This window comes from Xenopus tropicalis, chromosome 8 (genome assembly GCF_000004195.4).
Source record: "Xenopus tropicalis strain Nigerian chromosome 8, UCB_Xtro_10.0, whole genome shotgun sequence".
Taxonomy (NCBI): Eukaryota; Metazoa; Chordata; class Amphibia; order Anura; family Pipidae; genus Xenopus; species Xenopus tropicalis.
The window spans coordinates 114,671,608-114,689,478 of NC_030684.2; the positions used below are offsets into that span (position 1 = coordinate 114,671,608).

The window sequence follows — 17,871 nt, forward strand, 5'->3', positions numbered from 1 at the left end:
TATCTCCTTATCAACCGACCATAAACTTTATGGCCGCTCAGCAATTCCTTCATCATAAATATTTCTACAGTTATATGCTTTTTATACCAAAGCACACAAATAAAGGCATATCCTAGTTATTTCTCTAGGTGAATAATTCAACATCCACTTTATTAGGCCTACCTGAGTATAGGCACACTGCTGAGGTACATTCCTAAACTGCTACCAGGGATCTCACTAGGGACATCCGAGGAATTTTCTCAGAACAAACTGTGCAATGGCCTTCTCTTTTAGCTCCATGTTGGTAAAGACTGGCCAATCAATGCTCCTTGCTGGACTATCCATTGAATGTAGTGCATTAAAGAGCAAAAGGGGAAGTCCTAAGATAATTCTAGGACAATTTGCCACTAGTTTTCATTGGTATTTATATGTATTTTTATGTGTATTTATATACTGTTCTGTTATTTCTGAATAATATAAAGGGAGCAGAAGAAAGAATAATTTATAAAAGTAAAAATGTAACAATATTTTGGCTCTCATCTCTGTTTCTTGTTGCCAGGGAAATGGGGAAAGAAAACCATAAAGACCAAAGGTACTTAGAATATTTCTACAAGATAAACAAGACAAAGTTTGACCTTTTTCCTACCAGTACTGTACCAGTAAGTACCTTCTGCCCCAACCCTTGATCTCCCCATGGTCCCATTCCTATGACAGCCAGCTCCCAACTAGGCTCTGACCTATCCAAAATAAGTCCAATAATGCATAGATCATTATATGTGGCCATCTATAGCTATGGACACTATCCAAAATAAGTCTAGTAATGTATAGATTTATCTATCTATTTAGTAATGTATAGCTTTACAGTATCTATCAATTTATTTCCCTGAAGCAAATTTTATCATGGCATTTCCATGTAGTACACTGATTTATCTAATAGCTCCCTGGAAACTTGAGATGAGCAGATACCTATATAGAGAGAGCAGATACACTAATTACATAGTGTTACCGTCTAATTATGTTTTATATTCTCTGTTAGAGACTCTTTCTAGTTAGGAGAGAAGCCTCTGCCATCAGACAGCCTTATAAATGTGCCTTGGAATGTGCTGACAGTGAATAGGTTAATTATAGTGCATAAGAATTACGCGGTGTCTCCAATGTGCGGCGGTGCTGAATGCATGACGGATTAATCTAAACCCATTTCTTCTGTCCCGCTTCAATACATACATTAAAGCTAGTGAAGTCATTTAACAAAAGAATCCAGTGCTGTTTTGTCCCAAATGGAAGAATCTTATTTCTGTCCTGCCCACCTGACCTACCCCTAAGAAACATCTACTGGTAATATCCTAATTTGTGCACCTTCTAGTTTACAAACAGGCATTAGAGTGCTGGTTCCTGGGGGAGAATGGCTAGATACACCCTAGATACACCCTAAGGCTAATGTCCCAAGGGGAGATTAGTCGCCCACAATAAATCTCTGCTACCAATTCCCCCCAAAAAGCCACCAATGATTCTCTTTGTTGCCAGTGGAAAGGCCTACGTGTTGCTTTGTTTTTTGCAAAGTTGCGCAAAGTTGCTTGCAGGAGGAAACTTTGCAGAAACAAAGCAACACTGTCAACTTTCTTTGCTGCTGGCAGAAAGTCTTTTCAAGAAGATTAGTTGCCTGCAGTAGCAGAGATTTCTCATGGGAGACTAATCTTTCTGTGGGGCATTAGCCAAAAGCCCATTTTAAAGTTCATTAGGGCAAATGGTTAATAGTTATATGATGTCCTAGATATTCCTATTCAAAGGGGGTGCCTAATGCAGGGGAACCCTGGAGTTGCCAATACCTTCAAACCAGGTGGTAGCTTCAGGGTTTGCACAGTGGCCTGTGGCAATCACTGTAGTGCAAATACACCAAAAGAATAGGATGCGCACAACTCCAAATTCTGGAATCGATGCCCACTGGATTTGTGTCTGATTCGCACTGAAGTTGCATGAAATTTTGCTAATTTTAATGTATTGGCTGCAATCGTGTTAGCACATCTCCCTCTGGTGACAGAAACAACACTGGAATCATGAGATAAACACTTCATGGTGGGTAAAAACATGGTGATTGTGGTTCAAATTGCACCTTCCTCACTGTACTTGTGGTCCTAAATAACCCCTAAAAGATGCAAAGCAACCAACTGGCAGTTAGTAGTTATTGGTCTCCTGTGTGAAGCAAACATGTTATTGGTTGCTTTGGGTTACTGCATCTGGGCAAACTGTATGCTTTTTACTACATATGGGGGGAGGGGCCATTTACTAAGAGTGGCAAGGTGAAATAAATATGCTAAAATGACCATGTTTTTTCTTTGTCTTTGTTGCAATGAGTGTTGTTATTGCTTCTCTTATGCCTGACAGTGAATGGCACGCTGTTAGATGCATCTTGTGCCTGCCATTTAAGAGGCTCCATGCACGCAGCCTATTCATACATCATTCATTAAGTGCAAGTAGAAGCGTCTGCATGCGCAAGGCACTGCCAGAGCCCTCTACTTTATGTCTGCTTGAAGCAATACCCCTTTAGCTTGTACTATGTTATATTGTAGTTTTATTTTTGCAATTAATCTTAATTTCTTATTTTGTATAGTTTTTTTTAATGATCTGCCTTCTTCTTCTTCTGCCTTGTTCCAGATTTATGTATAATCAACTCAAGTAAGGGAAAAGTTAGTAGGGGAAGTAAACAACATTATGACAAAGGATGTCTTACACTGGGCAAGTGTGTGGTTGGTTTAAGGAACTGCAGTAAGACCATGGTCACCAGATCCGGACTGAGATGCAAACTAGGTCCTGGCATTTCAAGTACAAGTATGGGGTTGTTATCCAGAATGATTGGGACTTTGGGTTATTTGGATAAGAAATCTTTTTGTAATTTGGATCTCCATACCTTAAGTCTACTAAACAATAATTTAAACATTAATTATCCCCAATAGGATTATTTTGCTTCCAATAAGGATTAATGATATCTTAGTTGGGATCAAGTACAAGTACTGTTTTATTATTACAGAGAAAAAGGAAATCATTTTTAAAAATGTGAATTATTTTATTAAAATGGAGTCTATGGGAGACGGCCTTCCTGTAAATTTGAAGCTTTCTGGATAACAGGTTTCCAGATAATGAATTCAATACCTGTACAAAGAGGCTCCCCATAGGCCCAATAAATAGTGACTGTCTATAGAATTGTACAGCAGCCCCTCTAGCATTTGGCTAGAAGGGCTCAGATTGCCAGTCCAAGTCTGATGATGACCACATTTCCGTCAACAGAAATATCTAATAAGGCAATAAGATATAGCAAATTGTGTACAGTATTTGTCCTTTGAATTTGCAGCCAATGTTAACTCTCATTACAGTCATTATTTGCTGTCTACTTAATTTTTGTGCCCTGTTCTGTCTTTTGCTTTTCTCCTTCATCATCCTTTTGTATTTTACTCCTCCCACTTTTAAGCTGTTTGATCTTCCTTTCCCTTACCCTGCCTGTTCCTTCTCATTCTACATTTCTTCCATATAACTCACTATTTCCTAATTCCCTTTACTATATTCTGCCTTTATTTGCCTCTCATCCTGTTTTTCATTTTTTCACTTCATATTTTTTCTTGTTTACTTTCTCTTTCTTTCTGTTCCTACTTGTCTTACCTGCATGACTTTCCAAGTGCAAAGCAACCATAGTGAACCACACAGTACTTTCATTAATATTTAGGCTCAGTAAATCACAGAGGCCCCTGATGAACTAATTGTTTAGGATCTTGTAGAGATAATTGCATGCTTGATGGAAGCTGTTTACAGTTTCAGCAGTGACCTATGGTAAGGTAGAAGAATCATAGAAGGCTACTAAATTCTTGGGCCATAGAGGAAATCCTTAGTTTTTTGGTGGAACTTATAGAAGTGACCCATGGCACCCTAAAAGAGCCTCCCCCACTGTCGCTTCCTTGTTAATACACAACGTTAGAAGAGGGGACTTTGGGTGCTTGGACCCCAACCTGATTTCTCAAAAAAGTTGGAAGCCCAGTTGATTAAACTGTGTAATATGTATTACTAGTACTCTTAGCAAGGTATTGTATCTGCTTGATTTTGTTCCTAATTTTACACATGCCCGGGCTTTGCTCCTATATTGCAGGGAGGGCAGTAACCTAGGGACCCGGCATGCACAGTAGCGCATAGAGCCATGCAGTCCTTTACAAATGATTTTTATTCGTTGCTGTCAGCAACCCCCTTTTCAAAAAGGGATAGCTCAAAGGCACCATAGGGTATGTGCCAACTTGAATTATTAATTAACAGCAACATATATATGTGTAAGTACTTCACTTGCAAAGGTCTACCATTTTGGTAGGACTTTTCAAAAGGTGAACACCCTCTTTAATGTCAATAACTGTAATTTCTCATCTGCTAAATAAAGCATTTAAGCCCTTTTTAGAAATAACTATTATAACTGCCACTACAACTACAAGGAAATAATTCTCTTGCTTCACAGTTCTTACTGTAATAAATCCTTTCCCCCCCTTTCTTCTAATCTCAGGGCATGCCCTTATGCCCTGTAGAGAGATTTGCTTGCAAATAAGGCACCAGAGTGTTTATTATACAGTATTATATATATACTATACCTAGTGATCATATATCCCCTTCAGCGCCTCTTCTTCTGTGTAAGTAAGCCCAGCATGGCCACCCTATCATCATAACTTTAATCTTCCTTAACCTTCATAAGCTTAGTCACCCGTCTGGGTAGTTACCATTGTTTGTAATGTGGAATAGTGATGTGTGGGCCGGGCCAAAACCCCTGGGACTCAGGTGAATTTGGGCCAACCTTCACACAGTACTTGCATGTCACAGGCGGGTTCGGGCTGAGCACTCCCTTCTGCCCGGCTTTTGCCTCAGGCAGCCCATATTTATAAGCACACGCCTGCCAGTCCCTCCCCCTTCGTAACGTCAGAGATAAGGCAGGGTGGGCGTGGGTCTATAAATAGAGGTGCTTTGCTGGTGTGGGTTGGGAGCGGACACGTTAGGGTTGAATTTTACTGTTAACTTTTCTAAATTATCTATCTATTTAGGCCCTCTCTCCCCTTTTAACATTCCAGTCTCTTATTCAAACAAATGCCTGGTTGCTAGGGAAAAAAAGACCCAAGCAACCACATAGCTACTGAAATACCAAGAGGGAGAGCTTAGCCACTAATGCTTGTACAGTTTTTCCTGGAGAAAATTGAGAATTGTAGTAGCTTGCCTTTAGTATATATTTATTTTTTTAAAACATATATTAAATGATACAATATTACAGCCATTGTTGCCAAGTTGTTATATTTTTAGCACATTCAATTGATTGCATTTTGTATCATGAGTAGGGACGATGCCTATCCAGTTTTGAACTGGGCAATTTTATTTTTACAAGACAGCCTGAGTTCTAAACAGTCAAATCTTCGCCAATAAGACCCCCAAAAAGCATGAATCCCCACCTTTAGTGTCATTGTCCCACCCCATACATCAGTGCACCCCTTAACATAATCACCCTGCCCTCTGATATCACTTTGCCCCCACAGCATCATCCAAGCTGCCCACCCCTGATGTCAGAGGATAATGAAAAGCAAACTCAATTATAACATCAATAGTGGCTGATCCCACCCGTTAATAAGTTGTCATAGGGTGTGGGTCATGTAGTAGAAGATTTCAGGCTGCGTTGGATGCTGTTCACAGCATATAGCGGATGAAGGTTGGAAGATTACTGACCTGCTCAATGCTAGTCTATATAGGTTTTGCCTTATAATTAATATTATTATAATAAATTATACAATATTGGGACTCCCTGTGCATATAACCTATAGCTCTGGTGAGGTTTCACATCTTTTAGTACTGCAGAGAAAGGCTTAATTACAAGAGCTATTAATATAAAGAAGGTGGCATTAAAACTCATTTCATAAAGATGTACGAATAAAACTAACTAAGAAAACATCAATGCGCCTTTCCAGCACACCATATATCAGCATGCTTCCAAATACTGGTGTCTAGCATTCTCCATTTCAGTACAAGCAGTACAGCGAGCACGCTAAGTACTAAGGGGTCAGTGGGTGCTTTATGTATGGGGATTAGGGTAGGCCTGAGTTTAATGCCCAGCTACTCCTAACACAAAGCAATATAGACTTCTATCTCCTGTTTGTAGGGATCAAAGATAATGAGTCCTCACACTGTATAGTTTGTATATGGCTGCTGTAAGCACAAATAGAAACCCACAATGAAGAGTTCTTCTCAGAATTTCTGTGTATTTGCAAGTGCTCAGTAAGTTACAACCATTGCAACTTGTGTGGGATGTGCCAGTACAAATGCAAAGTGGTATATAGTTTGACAAATTGCAAACGAGTTGCAGGGCACGCTGTTTCCCCTGAATTTTTGTTTAAATGGTGTTAATGCTGGTGTGCAACATGTAATAATGGAATTGCTGTCCAATTCACAGGGCGCAAATGAGTTGTTAGTATTGACGCAAGCTTCAGGAAACCCTGGAATCACAACATCCAGGCTGGCACTATATCCTGGATTGCCTGCATCTATTTGTGCTATATATTCAAGCAGATGGGACAGGGGCATTGCTATTCCCTGCAAGTAGCCGCAGCTTTCTAGGAACACACATGGGTGCAAGTAAAGGTGGCCATACATGTTAAGATCCACTCCTTTGGCAAGGTCGCTAAACGAGCTGTTCATCTCCCGATATGCCCACCTAAGGGGGCCAATACCGCTTACACCTAGTATGGAGGCTTCATCTGGGAATAAAAGAGCATCATGTGTCTACCCTGCAACCAGTTAGGCATGACTGATCTAATGAGTGTATCATTGCCTAATTTCCCAGTAAAAGAGCCTGTGTTTTCAGTATCTCCCTTCCACTTCCACTCAAACCTATAGTCATTCTGTTGTTTGTGACTGTATAGTCACTTTCTCTATCCTGCTCTTCAGTCCTCTTTAGCTGTGGCAAGGCTTGTGTCAAGCTGTGTGGAACCCCATTATTTACACATATCTCCTCTGCTTCCTGCTATCCCACAGCCACAATCCCTTCCCAGAGGCTATTATCCCACTGCTACTATAGGCACCATCTCTCCCTACTATACCTGCTATCCCACAGCCACAGTCCCTTCCCAGAGGCTATTATCCCACTGCTACTATAGGCACCATCTCTCCCTCATATACCTGCTATCCCACAGCCACAGTCCCTTCCTAGAGGCTATTATCCCCCCACTGCTACTATAGGCACCATCTCTCCCTACTATACCTGCTATCCCACAGCCACAGTCCCTTCCCAGAGGCTATTATCCCCCCACTGCTACTATAGGCACCATCTCTCCCTACTATACCTGCTATCCCACAGCCCCAGTCCCTTCCCAGAGGCTATTATCCCCCCACTGCTACTATAGGCACCATCTCTCCCTACTATACCTGCTATCCCACAGCCACAGTCCCTTCCCAGAGGCTATTATCCCCCCCACTGCTACTATAGGCACCATCTCTCCCTGCTATCCCACAGCCACAGTCCCTTCCCAGAGGCTATTATCCCACTGCTACTATAGGCACCATCTCTCCCTACTATACCTGCTATCCCACAGCCACAGTCCCTTCCCAGAGGCTATTATCCCCCCACTGCTACTATAGGCACCATCTCTCCCTACTATACCTGCTATGCCACAGCCCCAGTCCCTTCCCAGGGGCTATTATCCCACTGCTACTATAGGCACCATCTCTCCCTACTATACCTGCTATCCCACAGCCACAGTCCCTTCCCAGAGGCTATTATCCCCCCACTGCTACTATAGGCACCATCTCTCCCTACTATACCTGCTATCCCACAGCCACAGTCCCTTCCCAGAGGCTATTATCCCCATTGCTACTATAGGCACCATCTCTCCCTACTATACCTGCTATCCCTCAGCCCCAGTCCCTTCCCAGAGGCTATTATCCCACTGCTACTATAGGCACCATCTCTCCCTACTATACCTGCTATCCCACAGCCACAGTCCCTTCCCATAGGCTATTATCCCACTGCTACTATAGGCACCATCTCTCCCTACTATACCTGCTATCCCACAGCCCCAGTCCCTTCCCAGGGGCTATTATCCCACTGCTACTATAGGCACCATCTCTCCCTACTATACCTGCTATCCCACAGCCACAGTCCCTTCCCAGAGGCTATTATCCCCCCACTGCTACTATAGGCACCATCTCTCCCTACTATACCTGCTATCCCACAGCCACAGTCCCTTCCCAGAGGCTATTATCGCCACTGCTACTATAGGCACCATCTCTCCCTACTATACCTGCTATCCCACAGCCACAGTCCCTTCCCAGAGGCTATTATCGCCACTGCTACTATAGGCACCATCTCTCCCTACTATAACTGCTATCCCACAGCCACAGTCCCTTCCCAGAGGCTATTATCCCACTGCTACTATAGGCACCATCTCTCCCTACTATACCTGCTATCCCACAGCCACAGTCCCTTCCCAGAGGCTATTATCCCCACTGCTACTATAGGCACCATCTCTCCCTACTATACCTGCTATCCCACAGCCACAGTCCCTTCCCAGAGGCTATTATCCCCCCACTGCTACTATAGGCACCATCTCTCCCTACTATACCTGCTATCCCACAGCCACAGTCCCTTCCCAGAGGCTATTATCCCCCCACTGCTACTATAGGCACCATCTCTCCCTACTATACCTGCTATCCCACAGCCACAGTCCCTTCCCAGAGGCTATTATCCCCCCACTGCTACTATAGGCACCATCTCTCCCTACTATACCTGCTATCCCACAGCCACAGTCCCTTCCCAGAGGCTATTATCCCACTGCTACTATAGGCACCATCTCTCCCTACTATACCTGCTATCCCACAGCCACAGTCCCTTCCCAGAGGCTATTATCCCAGTGCTACTATAGGCACCATCTCTCCCTACTATACCTGCTATCCCACAGCCACAGTCCCTTCCCAGAGGCTATTATCCCACTGCTACTATAGGCACCATCTCTCCCTACTATACCTGCTATCCCACAGCCACAGTCCCTTCCCAGAGGCTATTATCCCAGTGCTACTATAGGCACCATCTCTCCCTACTATACCTGCTATCCCACAGCCACAGTCCCTTCCCAGAGGCTATTATCCCCCCCACTGCTACTATAGGCACCATCTCTCCCTGCTATCCCACAGCCACAGTCCCTTCCCAGAGGCTATTATCCCACTGCTACTATAGGCACCATCTCTCCCTACTATACCTGCTATCCCACAGCCACAGTCCCTTCCCAGAGGCTATTATCCCCCCACTGCTACTATAGGCACCATCTCTCCCTACTATACCTGCTATGCCACAGCCCCAGTCCCTTCCCAGGGGCTATTATCCCACTGCTACTATAGGCACCATCTCTCCCTACTATACCTGCTATCCCACAGCCACAGTCCCTTCCCAGAGGCTATTATCCCCCCACTGCTACTATAGGCACCATCTCTCCCTACTATACCTGCTATCCCACAGCCACAGTCCCTTCCCAGAGGCTATTATCCCCATTGCTACTATAGGCACCATCTCTCCCTACTATACCTGCTATCCCTCAGCCCCAGTCCCTTCCCAGAGGCTATTATCCCACTGCTACTATAGGCACCATCTCTCCCTACTATACCTGCTATCCCACAGCCACAGTCCCTTCCCATAGGCTATTATCCCACTGCTACTATAGGCACCATCTCTCCCTACTATACCTGCTATCCCACAGCCCCAGTCCCTTCCCAGGGGCTATTATCCCACTGCTACTATAGGCACCATCTCTCCCTACTATACCTGCTATCCCACAGCCACAGTCCCTTCCCAGAGGCTATTATCCCCCCACTGCTACTATAGGCACCATCTCTCCCTACTATACCTGCTATCCCACAGCCACAGTCCCTTCCCAGAGGCTATTATCGCCACTGCTACTATAGGCACCATCTCTCCCTACTATACCTGCTATCCCACAGCCACAGTCCCTTCCCAGAGGCTATTATCGCCACTGCTACTATAGGCACCATCTCTCCCTACTATAACTGCTATCCCACAGCCACAGTCCCTTCCCAGAGGCTATTATCCCACTGCTACTATAGGCACCATCTCTCCCTACTATACCTGCTATCCCACAGCCACAGTCCCTTCCCAGAGGCTATTATCCCCACTGCTACTATAGGCACCATCTCTCCCTACTATACCTGCTATCCCACAGCCACAGTCCCTTCCCAGAGGCTATTATCCCCCCACTGCTACTATAGGCACCATCTCTCCCTACTATACCTGCTATCCCACAGCCACAGTCCCTTCCCAGAGGCTATTATCCCCCCACTGCTACTATAGGCACCATCTCTCCCTACTATACCTGCTATCCCACAGCCACAGTCCCTTCCCAGAGGCTATTATCCCCCCACTGCTACTATAGGCACCATCTCTCCCTACTATACCTGCTATCCCACAGCCACAGTCCCTTCCCAGAGGCTATTATCCCACTGCTACTATAGGCACCATCTCTCCCTACTATACCTGCTATCCCACAGCCACAGTCCCTTCCCAGAGGCTATTATCCCAGTGCTACTATAGGCACCATCTCTCCCTACTATACCTGCTATCCCACAGCCACAGTCCCTTCCCAGAGGCTATTATCCCCCCACTGCTACTATAGGCACCATCTCTCCCTACTATACCTGCTAGTTCCTTTACAATTGGCTTCATCCTCACAGGCACAGACTGTTGACCCATAAAAATATTTCTGTGGTATTCTATACTCTTCCCAAAAGAGCTCCCTGCCTGCCGTAAAAACATCATGCACACAGGCTTTTGAGGAATTGAACTCTCCATTACCCCCTGTCATTTCTGATTCCCCCAGGGTTCATCTCATAAGCTTTAAGCTGGCTACAGACCCCACTACTACACAGAAATCCCCTGTCTAACTGGTAGATGTCTGTCAGTGGCTGCAGCCTCCCATACCCTATGCTTCTTTGCTGCTGTGAGACCCCTTCCCCTTTGCCCCACTCTCACCCCCCGGCAGTTTGGAGCCCTCCGTCTCACTCCTTTATGTGTCACTGGGCGACTCTCCCCCCTCCCCTGTGCCTGCACCGCACTCCCCTATGTGTCTCCCTTCTCCTCCCCTCTAGCTGCTGTCTCTCTCTCACACTCCTCCTCCTCCCTACAGATGGCTGCTGCTGCTCTCCTCCTCCCTCTTCGCTCTGTTTTCTCTTAATGCAAACTGAGCCCGGGCATTAGTGCCCCCCTGGATACCCGGGAAGATGGCGTATGCCGGTTGCCCCTGTGATGTGGCCCCTGTGCCCACTCATGTGCCAGGTAAGAGCACCCTGTTGGCGTGTTTGTGCTGGGCTGAGCAATGGGTGGGCATGGGAAGGGGGACCACCTTGCACAGAATGAGCCCATGCTTGCTGAGGTGCTTCCCGGAGGGGGGCTTGTAGGCGCATTGCTCTCTATAAATGGGTGCCACCATGCCCCTGTGGGTGCTGTTATCTCGCTCAGTTTGCCCAGGGTGCCACCCCCCCCCCGGAGCCAGTTCTGTGCCACCCCAGGATGCAGCGCACCTACACAAACATAATGGGCATTACATGGCTCTGCTGGGTGCCACCTGCGGGCAGGGGACGGGCTCTTGGCCAGGCTCTGGCCGCCCTCACACCCCTCACCCCAGAGAGATGTAGGCAGGGTGCCGTGTGACTGGGGAAGTCAGCGACTTGTGCCCTGGGTGCTCCCCGGGCCCTGCCTCACTGGCTGCACAAATACTTGGGCTCCAGGAAACGGCCTTGGTCCAATCAACAACCTTGTTACTATCGGTGAACTACAGCTCTCAGCCCTCCTTGTGCTGCAAGTAGCCGCTAAACTATTGCTAGCTGGTTGGGTATTTCTGCTCGCAAAACCCATTGGAACAGAGAATATCGGAACAGGGAACATTGGGAGAGAATTCTGATGGAGTTTGCGTTGGCGCTACTGATGCTCTGACGCACTATCTAAAGGGGAAAATAGCGCCGTGTGATGTCATGCAAGCGTTAACCCTTTGCTGTAACGGGGCGTTCCATTGATATCAATAGACACGTTACCCCCAGGCTCTAAAACTATTTCAGTGAGGGGGGGACAGGGATATGTAATGATAATACGGATGTAACATGGCGTGTGATATGGCTTGGGGAGGTGAGAGGGTTCCCTGAGCTGGAGCGCTGCTAATTAGTCGTGATAATGATGTGGTGCCGCTCAGCCAATGAGAAAGCTCTACAAGTTTGGCCTTTTTCTCTTATGGAAAGAAAACTTCAGCTAGATGTGGGGCTCTGCATGTTTCTTCCAACCAGTGGCTAGCAAAGGATGCTGGGAGTTGTACCAGCAACACTGTTAGTATTGTATCATACCCACAGGTTTGCAAGGTGGATATTGTTCAAATTGTTACTTTTAACCTCAAATTCTTATGAGCTCCTGGATATGTTTGGGGCCATAGAAATGCAGAAAGGGCGACAGCTTGCCCCCCACTTCCCAGCAGCCACTGGGAGTGACAGATGTACCCGCGGGCTCCCTCTGTTACCCAAACACTGCATTTCCAGCTTGTACAGAGCTAGAAATTCTGTATAACAGAGACAAAAGCGGTGTAATTATCTTTTCTATGCAATCATGATTATGTTAATTCACTGAGTGACTGTTTATGGAGTAGTAAAGTTTGGCATAATGTGACTTAAGCTGGCATTCACGTACCCAACAAAGTTTTGTACTATTTTCGGACCCTGTGTGGGCTCCAAATTATCACCCCAACAATTTTTGTACCATGACAATTGGTCGTTTGAAATCTGAGTGTGTATGGCCATCTTTACCAGCCTGATGGAGGTGGAACCCCTTGGCATTGCAGATGCAAATATTTTTGGGACTTTTGAACAGGGATATTTCACAGATTGTGTTGTACCAGTTATTAATAGAGATTATAGCATTTGTTCCTCGTGATTAGATTGTAAACTCTATGGGACAGAAACTCACTTGTATGTATGTATGTATATCTTTATTTATAAAGCGCTACTTATGTACGCAGCGCTGTACAGTAGAATACATTAATACAAACGGGGTTAAAGATAATGGATAAATACAAAGTACAACAATAAATACAAATAAATACAAGGTGCAGTTGCAATAAGAGTCAGAAACACAAGATGAAGGAGGTCCCTGCCCCGTAGAGCTTACAATCTATATGGGAGGGGTAACTAACAGACACAAATGGGCAAATGTAGGTGCTGTAGGTCACAGTGGGTGACCTTACAGTATAAGTGCCAGTTTGCTTGTTTTTGTTAGCTTGTTTTTTTATCTCATCTTATTCTGGTAATTACACTGTAATGCATCTATGTGCCTATTATTAATTAACCTCTTACCGTGTTTTAAATGGATTGTAAGAAAGTTTAGCTCTGCATACCCACTAACACTATGGAGATAAAATTCTACACCCATAGGAATAACTGAATTTTGCCTTCACCGATTCAGTTACACCATGTTAGTCATTCAAATACAGGGTTTTGTTAATAGGCAGAGCTGGCAGACATGAGGAATACTTGATCACATAACAGTGCAGGACTGGTTCTCTACACTTCATTAAGATTCATGGTTTAGGTAATTCAGAGAGTTGTAGTTCAGCAACAGAAAAGAGCTGAAAGGTGCCAATATATTGGAAAAAAACCTCTCTGTTTAGCCACATTAACAGCAGGCAGAATTTTTGTCACTTCATGGAGAATTGGCACCGCTCATCTTTACATTTCTGTCTCTTAAAAGAACCAGTGACACCAATTTATGTGCATGTGAAAATGATTTCCCTGTAGGACCAAACTGTAAATTATATCCTTATAAACGGTGCTTAATGATGTCATCAGTTATAATCGGTGCTTAGTGATCTCATTTCTGTCACATGACTGAAACTTGTCTATTTTAATAAATAATGTGCCCCCTGTCACCTTGGAGTTCCATGACCTGAAAGGCCTTCAACCTTTTATATCAGGGGTTCTCAACCTTCCTAATGCCCGTGACCCTTTAATACAGTTTCTCATGTTGTGGTGACCCCCAACCATAAAATTATCCATAAGACCGTCGAAAATATGTGTTTTCCGGTGGTCTTAGGCGATCCCTGTGAAAGAGTCGTTTGACCCCCAAAGGGGTCCCGACCCACAGGTTGAGAACCGCTGTTTTATATGGTCATGGAAATGTTCTGTGACTTCTAATATCCATATAAATTACAATAGGGGGTGCATTATTCACTATATATTATTTTTTTCAGGATCTTTAATAGGTTTAAGGTTAGGTTCCCCAAGCTGTGTCTTCTGCAGAATTTCCAATCATGTTTAAATCATTGCAGCCACTAGCTGCTCACTTCCCTGTTTGCAGATAAGAATTATATATATATATATATACACACACACACACACGGATATTTGGAGAGCGGACCACTTTTATATTATGTATATATATCATGAGGACATTCCCCTGTCAGACATGGCTGGGAGTACTGACGACCCTGAACCCTACTAAAGAAACCAAATTCCTACACTTGGTTGGAGGCCTTTATTTCCCCTTTAAAAACAGAGAAACTAAAACTGAAAGCGATGGATGTACCACAGGGTGCGTAGATGGACAGGCATTCTGGAGATGAAGAATTGAATTAGTGATACACCGGGAAGCAATTCATCCTGTGACATCCCTAGAAAGATGCTGTCACAACTCCAATGAGCTTTATTATGTGTGAATGAATGGGTTTTACTGTATTGATTAATGTTTAATAGAGGGTGAGGTGCCATGTTCAGGAGTCAAGTACGGTGAGCACAATTCCTCCCACATCCATAATCCATCTCTGATTACTACACTCCACCCGGCACATTGTTGTCTAACTATTTACTGGCACACTGAGTCTCTCCCTGGAACCTCTTTAGACATATTAAGTGATGGTTTATAAAGCACCGACTTATTTTGGAATGTATTAAGAGTACGCGTAACTGTTTGACAGGGCGAGTCTTAAACCCACCAGACCCCCCCACTCTTTAGCGGCAGTTGTTTAACCTGCAATGTAGTTTATACAGTCGAAACAAAATAGCTTCATTGGAAAAACCTTGTGACTTTAATGATGGTTACAGTAATTAGCATTTCTGATATGAAGCAAGGCTGGCAATAACCCTTTTAGTGCCAGGACATTGTTCCAGTACAGATGAGTACATGTGGCTTAGGGGAATAGCTTAATTTAATTATCCACTGGGAAAAAAAAGGGAAAAATTCCTTGCAGCTACACGCTGAAGTATTACTGGGATGGGGGCCTTTAGCTTTCGGGAAATGATGGAATTTTTAGTTCAAAACCGCTGGTGTTTAACAGCTCTGCCTTATGGCATCCTAGGAACGAATCTGGTACCCTGGCAGGTCAGTCCAATGCTTTGGATTCAGCAGGGACATTACAGCAGAGAGTCAGATAAATGATATTCGCTTACAGTATTTAATGCATGTATTACAATTATTTAGCCACAACAATAGCAAATGTGCAACTGCTCCCACCATTTATGTACTTATATGAAAGCTGCATGGCTAATTAACAGTTTAATTAAATTAATTTAATTAAATGTATCTTGTTATAGATTGTAAGCGCTTTTGGACCCTGTCACCTCTTGTATTGATTACTGTAATGGTTGTATGTAATTATGTATGTCCAGTGGATAAACCAAGTTACTGTACAGGGCTGTGGAACATGTTTGCGGTTTATAAATACATGTTAATAGTGATGAGCAAAATATTTTGGGAGGTTTTGGTGCGAAAAAACACCCATAGACTCCAATGGCTGCAAAAAAAGTTGCGTGGTAAAAAAAAAAGTCACTGTAAAATAAGTCACACATGGACTTCAATGCATTTTTTGAGCTTTTGCAAATTTCTCAGCAAAGTGGGACAGATTCTCCCATCACTACTACAGGTATGGGACCCGTTATCCAGAATTCTAGGGACCTGGGGTTTTCCAGATAAAGGATCTTTCTGTAATTAGGTCTGCTAAAAATCATGTGACATTGTAGTTGCAAGGGGCAGATGCACTTGGTGTAGCTGGAGTGCTGGAGTGCAAGTTCCTTTAATGAAAGTGGTTTTTCACACACTGACTGCAAGGAAATCATGGGGACCACAACTGCACTGGACAGTGGACGTAAAGGAGCCCTATTGACTGTAAGGTTCTGTTTTTTGTTATTATTCATTATTCTTTTTTTGTATTATTATCTATTTCTGGGGTAGTAGCTGGCCAAACTGGCATATTCTCTGCCTGTGAAAAACACTGGCAGGGGCCTTATGCTTATGGCACTAAACATCCTAAACATGCTTTGGACTAAACATCCAAATTATCCACTTTTGAATAGGAATGATTTAAAAGGAGATTTACACTCAGTTCCCTCATAAAAAGTGCTTGTGTTTTCATGCAGTATCCATTTACATCAGTGGGAGTGAGGGAATAATCTAAAGGATTTTAAGAGTGATCTGTGTGTGCAGCAAGCAGAGGTGTAACCCTGGGGTCCCAGGGTGCAGGGACCGGGAGATTTGCTGTATTGTAGGCTCCCCAGCCCCTTTTGGCCTCCCAAGGCAAGCAGGTGAGGGTTGGGCCGCCTGTCAGACTCCCCAAATATTTTTTCAGGGGGCCCAGCACCTTCTAGTTAGCCATGGGCAGTAAGGTTAACAAGGAATGCCCTGTTTTAGAGGTGTAACATGGTGACTCTCCTCAACTGGTCTCACAGTTCAATAAAAGAACATTCAGTTGTATCATTACAATTAGGATGCCTTTCATACCCTTGAGTGTAAGTTTGGGGTTAATAAACATTCTACTTCTCCTTTCTGCAAGGTTTATGTGGATAATCAGATGTTAAATGTGTTTCAGTTTAGGAATGATCATTGACTGTTAACTGAGGGAAAATCCAGCACAAGAGAAAATTCTTGATGTTGCTGATTAAAGTATGGAGAGATATGGGCTATTTACTGGCCAGCCTGCCAGGCTCCAATTACTCAGCCTGAGAGCTCAAATATATATAGCAAATAGCATTTGGGCTGATCCAACTCGAACTTGTGACACCTGCTGTTCTTGTGCACCATGTTTTGGGCATTTTTGACCAGTTTTATAGTTGGCTATATCCAAAAGGGCCAATGAGGACATTGGTGGCCATTTACTTAGGTGCGATAGGCAGCGATAATGACTTGCGCCACAAAAACGCAAGAGCAGGTTTACTAAAGTACGAGTACTTTTGTCATTGCAAATTTTTTGGGGCACATATATATTATCGTCTGTTCATGCTACGTAAATTGTCTCGCAAGGTTTACTAAAGATTATCGCCTGAATTGTCAGCAAATATAGACAAAATTGTCGCCAATTTTTATCGCCACCTGAAGAGGGGTGGTACGTGAAACAAAGCCAGAAACTGTATAGTGGGAGCAATATAAAGTCAGTTTTTAAACACGAGCAGCAAAATTAGTGATTACACTGAGGAATTTTGATACTTATAAATGTATTCTTGTTGAATTCATTAAGAATAATTCATATAATGTAAAAATAATTGACTCCTGAAATTACTTTGTTGGCCATAAGTATATTTAATAATACGTTTATAAATTGCTAATAAATACTATTTTTTTTATAAAATATTCATTAATGTGGCCATTGGCAGTGGCGAAAAAAAAATCTGCAGTTAACTAAATGAGCACCAAAAACCGCCAGAAATAATGCAGAAACTAAAGGTGGCCACACACGTGGCGATTTCTGATCGGTCGCACAAAAGATCGTACAATCGGCCACTAACGGTTAGGCAGATAAGGAGGTAGAAACAATAGGATTTCTACATCCTTCAGCTGATTCAGCCCTGAAGGCAGATTTTGCTCAGGCG

At 43.9% G+C, this 17,871-nt stretch overlaps 1 protein-coding gene across 2 annotated transcripts in view; it reads left to right on the forward strand.

Annotated features, from left to right (window-relative positions):
- Positions 1-11,082: 11,082 nt before the first annotated feature.
- Positions 11,083-17,871, forward strand: part of bahd1 (bromo adjacent homology domain containing 1) — a 97,499-nt gene continuing 90,710 nt past the window's right edge. Inside the window, exon 1 of one of the 2 annotated variants that reach the window (XM_031890886.1) lies at positions 11,083-11,314. The gene's annotated coding sequence lies outside the window, so the exon portion shown is untranslated. The remainder of the gene's footprint in view (positions 11,315-17,871) is intronic. The other variant, XM_031890887.1, reaches the window with a different exon arrangement.